This window comes from Solanum stenotomum, unplaced genomic scaffold (genome assembly GCF_019186545.1).
Source record: "Solanum stenotomum isolate F172 unplaced genomic scaffold, ASM1918654v1 scaffold6102, whole genome shotgun sequence".
Taxonomy (NCBI): Eukaryota; Viridiplantae; Streptophyta; class Magnoliopsida; order Solanales; family Solanaceae; genus Solanum; species Solanum stenotomum.
The window spans coordinates 90,720-106,303 of record NW_026036040.1 but is presented as its reverse complement, the minus strand read 5'-3'; the positions used below and the strand labels follow the sequence as shown (position 1 = coordinate 106,303).

At 34.8% G+C, this 15,584-nt stretch overlaps 1 pseudogene; it reads left to right on the top strand.

Moving 5' to 3' along the window:
• The first annotated feature begins 7,118 nt into the window (after positions 1–7,118).
• Positions 7,119–15,584, top strand: part of LOC125852834 (putative late blight resistance protein homolog R1A-3) — a 12,034-nt pseudogene continuing 3,568 nt past the window's right edge.

Below are 15,584 nucleotides of genomic sequence, written 5' to 3'. Positions count from 1 at the left end.
ATTTTTATTTGAATAAAAAGTAAATATACATATTTATCTAATATCTTCCTCTTGTTATACTCCTTAAATAATTAAGAGTTTAGACTTTAAATTATTTGAATGAAAAACAAATATACACACTTATCTTGATATTTGTTTTTTTAACAAATATAAATTTTAGGAATCACATAGTTTAGTTTGTAATTACATTAATCCCTGAAAAAGTAAAACAAATCAGAGACATAATATGTAGCTCGGATACATTATAAAATAAACCGGATACATAATATGTAGCTCGGATACATTATAAAATAATTTAGAATTAGGAGAGAAATAAGAAATTTTAGAGGTTTTTAGAAATAGAAGGAAATATTAGAAATAAGAAAAATATAAGACGTGTATTTCAATAATTTATTAATAATTTCAATTTTTAATAATATTGGGCCCGTGTCACGGGCCATTTCCTCTAGTATATATATATATATGATGATGATGATTCATTATATACTCCATCTGTGTTGAGATTCGTTTAATCAATTGTGACATTAATTGTCAATTTAAAGTCTTTATAATCAATTGTGAAAAATATAATATTTATACTACACTTGTTTTGAGATCTGAGCTAGTATTTTTTTTTGTTGCTATTAGTAATATTTATACTCCACTTGTTTTGAGACTTTCATAATTTGCTGTCTGATTCCAGTTGGATGTTCCTATATGATGTGAAAATATTTTCTAATAAAATAAGTGGTTTTCTACTAAATTATTTTTAGTGCTCGTTAACTAATTAAAAAAACTTTATTCTAAAAATATTTTTATATATAATCAAGATAGATACTATAGATAGCAGTGCCTCAACTCGTCCTCAAATGCTAACATAACACATAAGATGATCATTTTGTAAGTTAAAATATTCAACTGACAAAATAGAGACGAATTTAGATGTGTAGATGAATTTGACAATTAATTTTCACAATTGATTAAACTAATCTCAATACATGTGGAGCATATAATGAATATTATAAGGCCAGAGACGTGTATATGATTTTCACAATTGTTTACTAAGATGATATAATGTGTACTACTCCCTTAGTTTTTTATGGTGATTGTTTGAATTTCGAGAGTTAAATAAAAATAATAATATAATTTTAATATATTTTAAAATATTATTAATTGTGACTTATAATAACGTTTATATAGTTTTTTAAATAAAAAGTCAAATATATCCTTAAACTAATTTAAATAGGTTAATTTTATCCTCTAATGCGCTTTTAGCTAAAAAAAAAATGTCTCCATCATTACGTTTTTGGCTGATATTTAAAATATTCTATTCAACTAGCAGAATAGATTAAAAATACTCTTTATAATTTTTTTTAAAAAAAAAATAAGAAAAAATATTAGATTTTGCCGTGTAATTAACTATTCAAAATATGATAGCTTGCCCTCTGTTTAAAGTCAGAACAAGTGTTTTTAATTGTAAAGACTTGAGGAAATATTTATATAGTCAATTTTTATGTTATATATAAAGTTTAATTACTTACATTTAGGGGTGTGCAAAAATCAAACCGAGAAAAGTGTTATTGGTTTATTGTTATTGGGTTATTGGGTTAGCGATTTCTTAATGGTTTTATAAAAAATAATTATCGGGTTATTGGTTCGGTATTGGTTTTCAATATTGGGTTATTGGGTAAACGGATAACCCATTAAGAGTTAAGACTATAGTAATTTACTACTTTTACATATACATACATATTAGTAAATATTAATCTCAATATCTTAATAGTTATGTCTTTGTCATTTAGCCATCAATTCATACTTCGTTGTGACTTTGAATTCACAACTTTACATTATATAAATCGTCAAAACGTAAAGTAAGAACCATATTCCTCTTGATTTCTCTTTGTCTTGTAGTTTTTTCATGTTTGTTATTTTTATTTCTATTTTATGAGCTTTTGTAAAGTTACATTATTGTCTTGTCATGTCAAGTCAAATTTATTAGAGAAACTGTATATTTGTTTTATAAGCATTTTCTTATTGGTTAAATTGAAAACCGAACTGTTAAGGACCAAAACCGATAAACCAAAAATCGATAAAAAATTATCTTATTGGTTCGTTATATAAAGTATAAAGCTGCCAGTAGAATGAAAGGAACGATGTATTTTATTGATTATAACTAAGTATATATAGATTCTGTACAACTTCTACAGCAAAGAGATAAACTAAGAAAAAGGTAAGACTTATCTATAACCTATATACAAGGAGGAAGTTACAATAGAGTCCTAAAGAGAAGACACTACTAAATCTGATCCGTTATTACGCCCCCGCAAGTTGGTGGTGTCAACAACACCCAACTTGGAAAATTGCTGAACAAAAGAAGCTTTGGGAAGAGGTTTTGTGAGTATGTCAGCCACTTGATCAGCTGAGTGAAGGTGGTGAACTTCAATATCCTTGTTCTGAACTTGTTCACGAACAAAGTGAAAATCAATGGCGACATGCTTTATCCTACTATGAAAGACCGGATTGGAACAAATGTAAGTGGTGCTGATGTTGTCACAAAAAACATGTGGAACTCCCTTCAGTGAAAGCCGAAGTTTATGAAGAAGATTTGTGATCCAGTTGGTTTCTGCAACAGCAGCAACCACAACTCTATACTCAGCTTCTGTAGAGGACCGAGATACGGAGCGTTGTTTCTTGGAGGCCCAGGAAATTGGTGTGTTGCCCAGGAAAGTGATATAGCCTGAGGTAGAAGTGTGATCATTTGGATCACCAGCCCAATCTGAATCTGAATAAACAACCAAACGAGAATATGGAGCTTTGGCAATCTGTATGCCATATTGGCAGGTATGGCGAAGATAACGGAGTAATCGCTTGACTGCTTTCCAGTGAGAGTGGCGTGGATTGTGCATAAATTGAGAGAGTTTGCTAACTGTGAAGGCAATATCAGGACGTGTAAAGGATAAATAGTGCAACTTTCCAATTACCCGCCTATAAAGAGTACCATCAGCTGGAGGATCATTCACTGAAGCTGTCAAAATGGTAGTTGAGGTCATAGGTGTAGGAGCTCCTTTACTGTCTAGCATGCCAACATCCTCTAAAATATCCATAATATACTTGTGCTGGGACAAAAAAAGACCAGCAGTAGAAGAGATAACCTCAACACCCAAAAAATAATGGAGCTGTTCAAGGTCTTTCAAGGAGAAACTAGTGGAAAGACCATCGATTATATGACGAACCCCACGAATCTGATTTCCAGTGATGATTATATCATCCACATAGATAAGAACATAAACAGTGAATCCAAAATTATGCAAAATAAATAAAGAAGAATCAGATTGGGACTTGACAAACCCAACAGTTAGCAAATAACTTTTGAGCTCATTGTACCAAGCTCGGGGGGCTTGTTTCTAGCCATAGATTGCTTTATTCAACTTACAGACATGTGTGGCGAGACTTTGATCTTCAAATCCCGGTGGCTGCCTCATATAAACTTCTTCCTCAAGGCTTCCTTGTAAGAATGCATTATTGACATCAATCTGATGGATTGGCCAGTTGTATTGCGTCGCAATGGTAAGCACCAGCCGAATATTAACTGGTTTGACTACCGGGCTGAATGTGGAATGGAAGTCTAAGCCTGGACGCTGGGTAAATCCCTTTGCAACAAGACGAGCTTTATACCTGTCAATGGAACCATCAGATTTATGTTTTATACGAAACAACCACTTGCACTCAACCACATTCATCGAAGGAGTAACTGGAACCAAATCCCATGTCCGATTTCTAACTAGTGCATCAAATTCAGCATGCATCGCTTCTCTCCAGTGAGGGTGAGGACATGCTTGTTTGTATGTATGAGGAACAAAGGACGAGGAGAGTTGAACACTGACACTAAACTGCTTGGGTTTGAGGCTATTTGTTTTAGAGCGTGTGACCATGGGATGACTTGAAGTTGTCACCACGGGTGAAGGATCAGATGGAGCCAAAGCAAGTGTAGGTTGGGAAGAGTTATTGGCAGATGACTGAGAAGGTAGGTTGGTGGGAGGTATAGGGGAAGGGAGTGGTAACACTGAGGCACTTAGTTGTTGGTGATTTTTGCGTTGGTAGGTGATTAATGGTCTGGGTGACGGCGGGGGCTGAGTATAATCCGGTGGTGGTGTGATGGTGTGGGCAATTAAGGAGAGGATAAAGTCTGAGAATTACCTGATGCAATGGAGACACCTTCTGATCTGGCAGGCATTGAGTTGGGCAGTGGAGAGTACACGGGCAGAGCATCTGGGAGTGTATGACAAGAATCGAAACTTGATGGTTTATTAGTCACAGGTAGAACATCAGAACAAATCTCCCAAGAATCAGTGCTCTGTTGGTTTTTTAGATTCGAAAAAATATTATGAAAAGGATAGGTGTCTTCCAAAAATTGAACATCCCTAGATAAGTACAATTTATTTTTGACGGGATCAAAACATTGGTGACAGTAATGTTTATTAGAAAATCCTAAATATACACAAGGAGTCGATTTTGGCTCTAACTTATTTTTGGCATATGGTTTAAGCCATGGGTAACATAAACAACCAAAAACTCTAAGTGATTCATACCTTGAATTTTGAGATATGAGGATAAACCTTGGAACTCACCACCACCATCAGTATAGAGAGACATAATTTTGGTTTGAAACCAACGCTCAAGTAAGGGATGTAAAGCTTGAAAGACATCAAGGACTTCCTTTTTTGATTTTATAGTGAACAGCCACATGTATTTCGAGTACTGGTCAACAAATAAGGCATAATATCTCTTGTTATCAATTGACAAAACAGGAGATGGCCCCCATAAATCAGTATAAATTATTTGCAATGGCCGTTGACTTTGTAATGAATTTTCAGAAAAAGGTAACCTGTGCATTTTATTAGAATAACACGAATTACAAATGGAAGCAGTTCTAGAATGTGAAACTGGAAGAGAAAACCGATGTAAAATCGTGTTTAAAGTGCGATGATTAGGATGGCCTAAACGCCGACGCCACAGGTGTAGAGGAATGAAAACATTGCATTGAGGGGTATGATATGCACTACCCAACGGCGACTCATATAGCCCATCTCGATTCTGCCCACGAAACAGAGGCGCCCCCGTACTCAGATCCTTCACACAATAAGAAAAAGGAAAGAATTCAATGGACGTATGGTTTTTGCGGCAAAATTTTGAAACAAAAAGAAGATTATTTTTTATGGAATGAGAACATAAAGTATTGAGAAGCTTAAATTGTTGATTCGATGCACTTAAGTTAGTGTTACCGGTATGAGAAATTGGAATGGTGTTACCGTCCCCCATTGCTATCTCCTCTGGACCATGGTAGGTGTGCACACCAGTGAAGTTTTGCGCATTAGAGGCCATATGATGAGTGGCGCCTGTATCAACAATCCAAGGAGCCTGTTGAGTTGGAGATCGAGCAGCATAGTTTGCCCGGGCTTGTATGTGATCGTGTGATTGTGATCTGCAAACCTTAGTAGAATGACCAGGACGGTCACACAACTGGCACTTTAGAGTGTGGTCATAACGCTGCTGTTGGTTATTGTTGCTAGCACGCGATGGTTGGGCACGCCTTGACTGGTTGGTGTTGGGGGAATTTGCATTTGAACGCCTATTAGAGGTGTTTCCTTGGCGAGGATGCATGTTTGTTTGTTGTGCAATAGCAGCAGTAATGGGTGTTGAGAGTGGCTTCTTTGCTTCTTCATGCTTGATGAAAAGCTCATGGTCAAGTAACTTCTCATAAAGTTCAGGATAAGAGATAGCAGAATCTCTTGCACGGATAGCAGCTGATATTTCACTAAATTCAGGTCCAAGTCCAGTGAGGATTTTGACAATCAGTTCCTCATTGGACACAGGAGCTCCAGCAGTGGCAAGTTCATCACAGAGAGATCGAACCTGGTGCAGATAATCAGCGACAGGAAGGGTTTCTTTTGCGAGGCGAGCCAGACGATCGCGCAAACTAAATATCCTTGTTTGCGATTTGTTGGCATACGCAGTGTGCAAAGCATCCTAAGTAGCCTGGGAAGTGGATGCAGCGACAACCGTAGCAGCAAGATTTGGGTCAACTGAGGCCAAGATGGCGTTTTGAATTAGTTGATCTTGGCGATGCCATGAAACAAATGCAGGATTTTTGATGTCCTGATTATTTTGAGCCACTGTACGAGCAGGGGCTGGGCGAGAACCATCAAGATGGCCAAAAAGGTTGTGACCACGCATAAGCATGGACACTTGTGCTTTCCAAAGGGAAAAACTGTGGCTGCCAGTTAATTTGATTGGTAACTGGGTGACAGGATTAAACTGAACAATTGTTGTATTGGCATCGGAGTTGGTTACAGTGATGTTTGGGGCCATTTTTATGGGAAGGGTGGGAGGGTTTCTCGACAGAAATTTACTCGTGAGAGTTAATTGGCTTTTGATACCATATAAAGTATAAAGCTGCCAGTAGAATGAAAGGAACGATGTATTTTATTGATTGTAACTAAGTATATATAGATTCTGTACAACTTCTACAGCAAAGAGATAAACTAAGAAAAAGGTAAGACTTATCTATAACCTATATACAAGGAGGAAGTTACAACAGAGTCCTAAAGAGAAGACACTACTAAATCTGATCCGTTATTACGTTATTGGTTTAGCTTATTTAAAAACCGAAAACTGATAAACCGAACCGATAATACATAAAACCGAACGATGCACACCCCTACCTACATTAAAAAAAAATTACCTACATTAATTTTTAACTAAATATCTATTCTACTGTTTCTTTTTCAAAACTATTTTACCAGCACCCTTCGACTGGAATTTGAAATGACTTAAAATTTAAATATTTATATAAAAGAATACAACATAATATCATGTTTAAAAATAAAAACTCATAGCTAATATATTAAAAAGACTTTAATTGAGAAGTCAATGAATTATTAGAGTAATTTTTAAATCTTCTTTCTATTAGGTGACCTTTCAAGAGTGTCTTTAGACAATTAATTACATGAACTTCTTTCTTGAAACAAGTTTTAATTAATCCTTGGACCATTTTCTCAACTTTAAGGTATGATTATTGAAAAATATTTGCTAGACATTTGTAGTGTTAATTAATTGTCCAGATTTTGAGAATTGCATACATGGAAATAGGAAAAGAAAATAGAGGAGAAACAGAGAAATTAGCAAGCAACTCATTGGTATGTTACTGTATGTTGTTTCTTGTACCTTGATTTGATATACTGTTTTGTTGCAGTTTTTGTTTCGTTACTATTTGTATTGTTTTTGTTGTATAGTTTATGTTTTGTTACTATCTGTATTATTTTTGTTGTAGTTTCTGTAATGCATTGTATGTCCCATAATAGGCCCCATTCTTCTACTCTTTCCGGAAGTCGATGACTATTCATAGCTATTACCTTGACACCAAAGAAGAGTTCGACCCAATGCTTTATTTCTGTCCTAGTTGATCCTGATTCGACATTAGATGTCTATTTATTTTTCCCCAATAACCAAATACTTTTGTCTGTAAATACTGCATATTTGATTCCATGGTGTCAGAATTTGCACCTATTTGTATCTATTTAGTGATCAGCCCGCTAGTTTCTTTGATCCCACTCGGTCTTCCATTCTGTTCTGTTACTATCTGTATTATTTTTGTTGTAGTTTCTGTTCTGTTACTATCTGTTGTAGTTTCTGTTCTGTTACTATGTGCTGTAGTTTTTGTTCTATTACTATCTGTTATTTTTGTTATTTGTCTTTGTTTCTTGTATTTCCGTTACTTCATTTTTCGTGGGACAACATGCTTTGGATTGTTTTTCTTGAGCCGAGGATGTATCGGCAACAGTCTCTCTATCTTTGAGGTAGGGGTAAGGTTGGCATACACTCTACCCTCTCCAGATCCCACTTTGTGGGACTATAGTGGCCGGTATGTTGTTGTTGTATTGACTTGGATGATTATTTGTGTTGTTTATCTTGCTATTTTGCTATCATTATTTTTATTTCCGCCCTTCTTTGATTACATCCAGAGCAACATGATGTTTAATTAAAGAACTGTTCTTTGAGTTCTCATAGCTGTACTCTTGTCCGCTTCATTTTATATGGCACTATCTGGATGAGTATGAAATTTAAGAAAAAATTTACAATACTTTTTAAACTTGTGATCTTATATCTCTCATGTCATGATGGCGTAAATATAGCGTGGCCAGAATGACTTAAGAACTAGAAAACTAATCAAGAGCTTTCGTTTAGAGAGTTGGTGAGCATACAATAGACCCTTGTGGTCCGGCCATTCCTCGGATTGCTCACATAGTGAGAGCTTTACTGCACTGGGCTGCCCTTTTTTCAAAACTTTAAGATTTAAGCTGTAACAGGCCAAACATTTAGCTTATCTATTTGGCTATTCTGGAGAAAATCCTCTGCACTTGTGATAGTTGCCTATTATAATTTAAGAGTAAAATTTGGAGTTAATAATCAAAACATACAATTTGAAACAGCATTTGGTATTTTGGCAGGTGGTACTTCTCAAGGACATTGTCAATCTTCTAGTTTTCGTAAAGAGTTTAAATGATAGTGTATTATATATTGTACTGTGGAAGACATGGAAGAGTTCGAATACGAGTTGACATTGGAGCTGGCATTTGTGTCCGCATTTTGTCATGTTTATTACTCTTTCATTTCGGAAGGTTGGAATGATAAAATGTGTCGCATATCAAATGAGATTCATGATCTGGTTCAGTCACTTTGTCCTGGATACGGTGGAGTATACTGCCTGTATGATATAAAGAATCATGACATTCCTCGCCTCCTGAGAGGATCAAATGTTATACTGGGTCACATAGCTGTGCTGAATCAAGTCATGTGACCATGACCGAGGATCATTTGGTTGAAATTTTGGATGCCATCCTCGTGTATCTCCAATATCTTTACGATGATTGTACTGACTTGTTTTCCGCATCAATGACTCAATATGAGCTTCTTCAGAATGTATTTCGCAATTTAAGAGATTCCCATAGGCTGAAAGTAAATGGTTGTATTGAGTATGAGACAATTGAATATGTCTTACTCTTACGTCAGCTTCAAGTTATAGCTCAGAGAGTAGTAAACTTCTGTTTTACTCTTTTGGATGATCTAATAAATTGTAAATCAGATGTCTCTCGAGTTGAGTCCAAGGCCAAGCTAGCTAATCTACTTGTGGATGTTATTCCTGTTGAACTGGAGGTTATATACATATGTTGTACAAATTCGAAAGGTTCAAACTCAGAAGAAGTTGGACGTTTCATCAAGCAGCTCCTAGAAGCCTCTGCAGACATTCTTAGAGGATTTCTGATTCATATACAAGAGCACATGTAGAGTTCCTATTGATTATTCTTACTGATGTGCTCAAAGACGTTATTCGACATGACAAATTGTTTGTTCTCTTGGCACGACTTGGAGAACTTACCAAGGAGGTATTCATTCTTGTTCGCAACTTAGAAGAGAATATGAACGCAACAAGTGATACAGGTCTAAACTTTCTGGAAAATATTGAACTCCTGAAGGTGAATCTCAAGAATGATTTCTTAAAAGCCCGTGCAGATTTGTCTCAGCTCCGCTTCCACATGAGTGATGGACCGCTCTTCATGACTCTTCTACTCACAAACTTAAATGACTTAGTCAATTCCAATGCTTATTCAGTTTCTTTGATAAAAGAAGAAATTGGGCGGGTGAAAGAAGACCTGGAAATCATAAGATCGTTCTTCGGGTATGTTGAGCAAGAGTTGCATAGAGATCTTTGGACTCGTGTTCTAGATGTGGCATATGAGGCGGAACATGCCATTAACTCAATTCTTGCCCGAGATCATGGTCTGTTGCAGCTTATCTTCATACTTCCTGATACCATAGAAAAGATCAAGATTGTCAAAAAAGAGGTACAAGAGAAGATCCCCAAGAGCAGCGGTATTATTGTTGCAAACGCTCCCAACAAGCCGGTTGAAAGCAAGTCACCGACAGTTGGTAAAATAATTGTAGGTTATGAGGAGGAGACAGAGGGGATAATTAGGAAGCTCACCAGCGGACCAGCTGAGATAGATGTCATTTCCATAGTCGGCATGGCAGGACTTGGAAAAACTACTTTGGCTTACAGAGTGTATAATGATAAGTCCATTGTTGATCATTTCGATGTTTGTGCTTGGTGCACAGTCGACCAGGAACGTAATGACAAAAAGTTGTTGCAGAAAATTTTCAATCAAGTTATTGGTTTGAAAGAAAGATTCAGTGAGAATGACATAGATGATGACGTTGCTGATAAGCTGCGGAAACAACTATTTGGAAAACGGTACCTTATTGTCTTGGATGACATGTGGGATACTGCAACATTCGATGAGCTAACGAGACCTTTTCCTGAATTACAGAAAGGAAGCAGAGTTATTTTAACAAGTCGGAAAAAGGAAGTTGCTTTACATGGAAAATGCCACAGTGATCCTCTTTATCTTCGATTGCTAAGATCAGAAGAAAGTTGGGAGTTATTAGAGAAAAGGTTATTCGGAGAAGAAGGTTGCCCTGATGAACTAAAGGATGTCGGAAAAAAGATATCTCGAAAGTGTGATGGGCTTCCTTTAGTACTTGATCTAATCGGTGGAGTCATTTCAAGGAAGGAAAAGAAAGAGGCTTTGTGGCTTGAAGTTCTCAATAATTTGAGTTCCTTTATTTTTAAGGATGAAGAGGAAGTGGTGAAAGTTATACAATTAAGTTATGACCATTTGTCGGATCACGTAAAGCCATGTTTGGTTTGCCTTGCAAGTTATCCAAAGGACAAAGATATATGGATGTCTGAGTTGAAAGATTTATGGATTGCTCAAGGACTTGTGCAGCAGACTGAGATGAAAAGTGCAGAAGGAATAGTGGATGAGTTAATTTCCAGTAGCTTGGTAATACCTTTCGATAATTCTATTTGCAAAATTCATGATCTTGTGCATGAATTTTGTTATATAAAATCTAGAAAGGAAAAGTTGTTTCACTTCATAGGAGGTTAAAATGCTTTGTCTTCTTCTGGTATGATGGCACGAGGAATTACCATTCGTTATGATCAATTTCTCTTTCATTTGGATGAAAATTTTGTGGTATTTAATCCAGAAAAGAAGAATCCTGATGTTAAACACCTCCTCACTCTGAAGGTGTATGGTGGGATTAGGGATCGTCTTTCCTACAACAGTCACCTAAAACACTTGAGGCTTCTTAAAAGTTTGGATTTGCACGGCATAACATAGACAGATTCTTTGCTGAATGAAATCAGTATGCTCGTTCATTTGAAGTACTTAATCATTTATACGGAGGAAAAAGCTCTCCCTCCGTCATTTTCAAACCTCTGCAATCTAGAAACTCTGGTGGTGAATCACTAGGAGGGATCATGCATGATACTATCCACTTGGTTTTGGAGTCTTGCAAAGCTACGAGATGCGCGGATGAAGTGTTGTGCTCTCTTTGATCCAACTGTGTTAGACGAGGACTCAAGGTTAGAAAATTTGAGAACATTATCTGAGCTCTACCTTCCCGGTTAGAAGACGCGGAGGATATTATTTTCAAAAGGTTTCCTAATCTTCAAAACCTTAAGAGTCTGTATCAAAAAACTACCAGATTGTTCAGCAGAGAAGATTTGTTTTCCAAGTTGGATGTCCTTTACGAACTTGAAGTACTTAGTTTAGCTTCTTGGGATTCATTCAATGAATATACACACGGCTTCCCTTCGAAATTGAAGAAGCTGATGTTGAAAGGGCTCACTCTGACATCTGATTCAATGTCAAGAATTGCTAGACTAACCAACCTTCAAGAACTAAGTCTAGAAGATGCAATCATCGAAGAATGGAACATGGAAGATATCACCTTCCAGAATCTCAAATCTCAAACATTGGATAGTGTGGAATTTTCTGAATGGCAGGTTGATGCAGAGAAATCCTTTCCCGTGCTCGAGAAACTAGGTATATATTCATGTGATAAGCTTATGGACATCCCATGTAGTTTTGGAGATATTGCGTCATTAAAGCATATCAATGTATGGCACAGCCCTCAGCTTAAAAAGTTGATCTTCAATATTAAGAAATATGTTGAAGAAATGACCGGAGAAGACAAGCTTGACGTATGCTTCAATGGTAGATTGTCTAAAGAATGTGAGTATGAATACGAATTCATCAACTTCTTTCCTTTTAGAAATGTTATGTTTTGTTCCAGTATTACTTTTAACTTACACAATATATGTTCTTTGCAGAGAGATCATATCAACCTGTAAAGGCTTCAAATGATGAACCGATCCTAAAGACATGTATGCCTTCTTACAACGCGGTTTTTCTATATCCATTTCGTTTATTCATAACTGTTTATCAAGTCTAAACAGTGCTAGCTAGCTATCAGCACTTGTGTTCTTTATTATAACGGATGAGATATTGTATGTGTGCTTGCTTTTCATTACCATGAGATCTTATGTATTATTTGATTCTTCTAAAGTGTGTGACTTTCGTGTTGAAGTTGTAATCTTCACTTACCACAAAGCATGAAACAAGTAAGTTCCAATGCCTAACTTGAAATTGGAGCGCATAGCTCATAGATATGGATAGAATACACCTTAACTAAACACTCCAACTTACAAAATGATCATCTAGACACCTTTCGTAATATATGTGTTATGTCAGCGTTGAGGTGTCTAGATGTGCATTCTCGAAGTAGGAATGTTTAGTTGTTTAGTAGAAGGGGTATTTTGAGAATGACAACTTGGGAATGAATGGATGAAAAGGGAACATCACTGGACATGAATTTCAGTTAGTATCACAAAGTTTCAATTACAGCTTATAATTAATAATTGAGTACTAGTATGTACTGTAGTTTTTATCTTACATATATATAGTTAATAAGATATGAAGAGGGAACCTAATTAACTAAAAAGTAGATGCAACTCTGTAGTTTAACCTCGTGATCATGTTAACTAGTTGCCTGTTCATTTCCTTGAAGCCTGCTTTGGTTATCACATTATTTTGTTGTTGTTACGGTTTTTTTTTTCTGAAAGCCTTGTAATGCTTCTTCTAGTATTTGTTTTGTCTTCCTATCTTCTGTATGTTTGTTGATATGTGTTACTTGAGCTGAGGGTTTTTTGAAAACGGACTCTCTACCTTCATGAGGTCGGGGCAGTAAGGCCTGCGTACACTCTACCCTCCTCAAACGCCACTTGTGGGATTTCATTAGATATATTGTTTTGAAGTATCCTTTCAAGACCACTATATTGAATTCTTTACACTGTCAGTGCACAAAACATTAACTCTTAGGAATATCCAGCCAATGCAACATTATTTTTTTTGTTTGTTTGTCAAAAACCAGTGGAAGGGTCAAAATTTGAACGTTATCTATTTTTATAGTAAAGTCACAAAACTATTGATTGTCACATTAAAGTAACTAAATTTATTCACTATAAAGATGCTTGAAAAATTGTCACGACAAACAGATTTTCCTTTCTAGCTTTTCTCGAACAAAGTGGGGACTTTCTCCAGAATAGCCTAATAGATAAGCTAAATGTTTGGCCTGTTACGCACCTTAAATCTTAAAATTAAAAAAAGGCAGTCTGGTGCATAAAGCTCTCTAAAAAAAACCTCTTAGTTTCCCAGTTCTTAAGTCATTCCGAACACATTGTACTTCGGCCACCAAGGCCCAATTCTCAAGATCTAATACATGGTTTGATTATATTTTTGCCCTTATATTCATTTACAAGATCAATCTAACTCACGTGTCGCTAAATCAATTTGATAAATTCAACTATAATAGATGATTTAGTATATATAGTTTAACTTATACAAACAAAAATTAACTAATTGATTCTTATAAGTTGTAAAGATTATGTTCACAATCTAAGTTACATAAAGGAACAAACATACTTAACAAGAGTAAATTAATGACATAATACATAAATGTGCTCTTTAACTTGGCCTTATTTCACATGTAGACACTAACTTATATAAAGTTGAACAAGTAGACACATGAGTCTTACGTGACATAATACACATAGGACATCATGTAGAATGAAAATTGCCATGTAGGATGATTGCAGTTACTAAAGAACTTATATCTTATTAGGTATAAATTCGATTGTTAAAAATTAAAAATTTAAGAATACATATCTACACATCTCAATTCGTCCCTATTTTTTTCATTTGAACACTTTAACTTACAAAATGATCATCTTATGAATCATGTTAGCATCAGGTGTCCATGAGACACAATAAGGATGAGTTGAGGCATTGTTGTCAATAGTATTTATATATCTTGATTATATATACAAATACTTTTAGAATATATTTTTAAATTACTTAGCGAACATTAAAAATAATTTAGTAAACAACCACTTATTTTATTAGAAAATATTTTCACATTATACCGGAACATCCAATTGGAATCAGACAGCAAATTATGAAAGTCTCAAAACAAGTGGAAGGGAAGAGGGACGAAGTGAAGACGGGGTTTATAATACCAAAAAAAAAAAAAAAAATTAGATCAGATCTCAAAACAAGCGTAGTATAAAATATTATATTTTTTGAAATTGATTATATAAACTTTAAATTGACAATTAATTTTTACAATGGATCAAACGAATCTCAATACAGGTGGAGTATATAATGAATATTATAAGGCAAGAGACGTGTATCGGTGTATATGACTTTCACAATTGATTATTAAAATGATATAAAATATTATATTTTCCACATTGATTACAGAGACTTGAAGATGACAATTAATTTACAAAGACTAAGATGATAATGTGTACTACTGCCTCCATCATGTGACAGTATTCGAATTTCGAGATTAAATGAGTTACTTTTTTAACCTAATTTTTCCATATATTTTTTAAATTATTATTTTATTATAATTTATAATATTTTTCACGTAATTTATAAATTAAAAGGTCAAATATTTGAAAATAAAAAAGTGCTATGTGATATCATGTTCGGAAATAATAATTTATATATAAGGGAGTAAAAATTATTTCCTTCGTCCACTTTTAATTGTTATGGTTTTCTTTTTTTAGAGTAAAACAACTTTGATTAACATTTTATGATCTATTTTTTCATCATATTGATATGCAAAAAATTGCAATTTATAGTACTTTTCGTATAGTTTTTGAGTATCTAAATTTTTTGTTTAAAATATCGAATTAATGTAATCTAATTTAACTTTGAAAATTAGTCAAATTCACTTTCAAAAAATGCAATATGACAATTAAATGTGGACAGAGGGAGTAGTAGAGTAATTTTTTAAATCTTCTTTGGCCTTTCAAGTTTGTCTTTGGCCAAGTAATTATTTCAACTGCTTTTGTCCCATTTTGTCAACTTCAAGGTATGATTATTGAAGAATATTTGGGTGTTAATACTTTCTTCTTTACAAATTAATATTTTCTAGACATTTTTGGTGTTAATTAGAGACTAATTAGTAGAGTAATTGTTCAGATTTTGAGAATTGCATACATGGAAATAGGAAAAGAAAATGAAGGAGAAATGGAGAAATTAGCAAGCAACTCATTGGTATGTTCTTGTACCTCGATTAGTATATTGTTTTGTTGTAGATTTTGTTTTGTTACTATCTGCTATTTTTGTTATTTT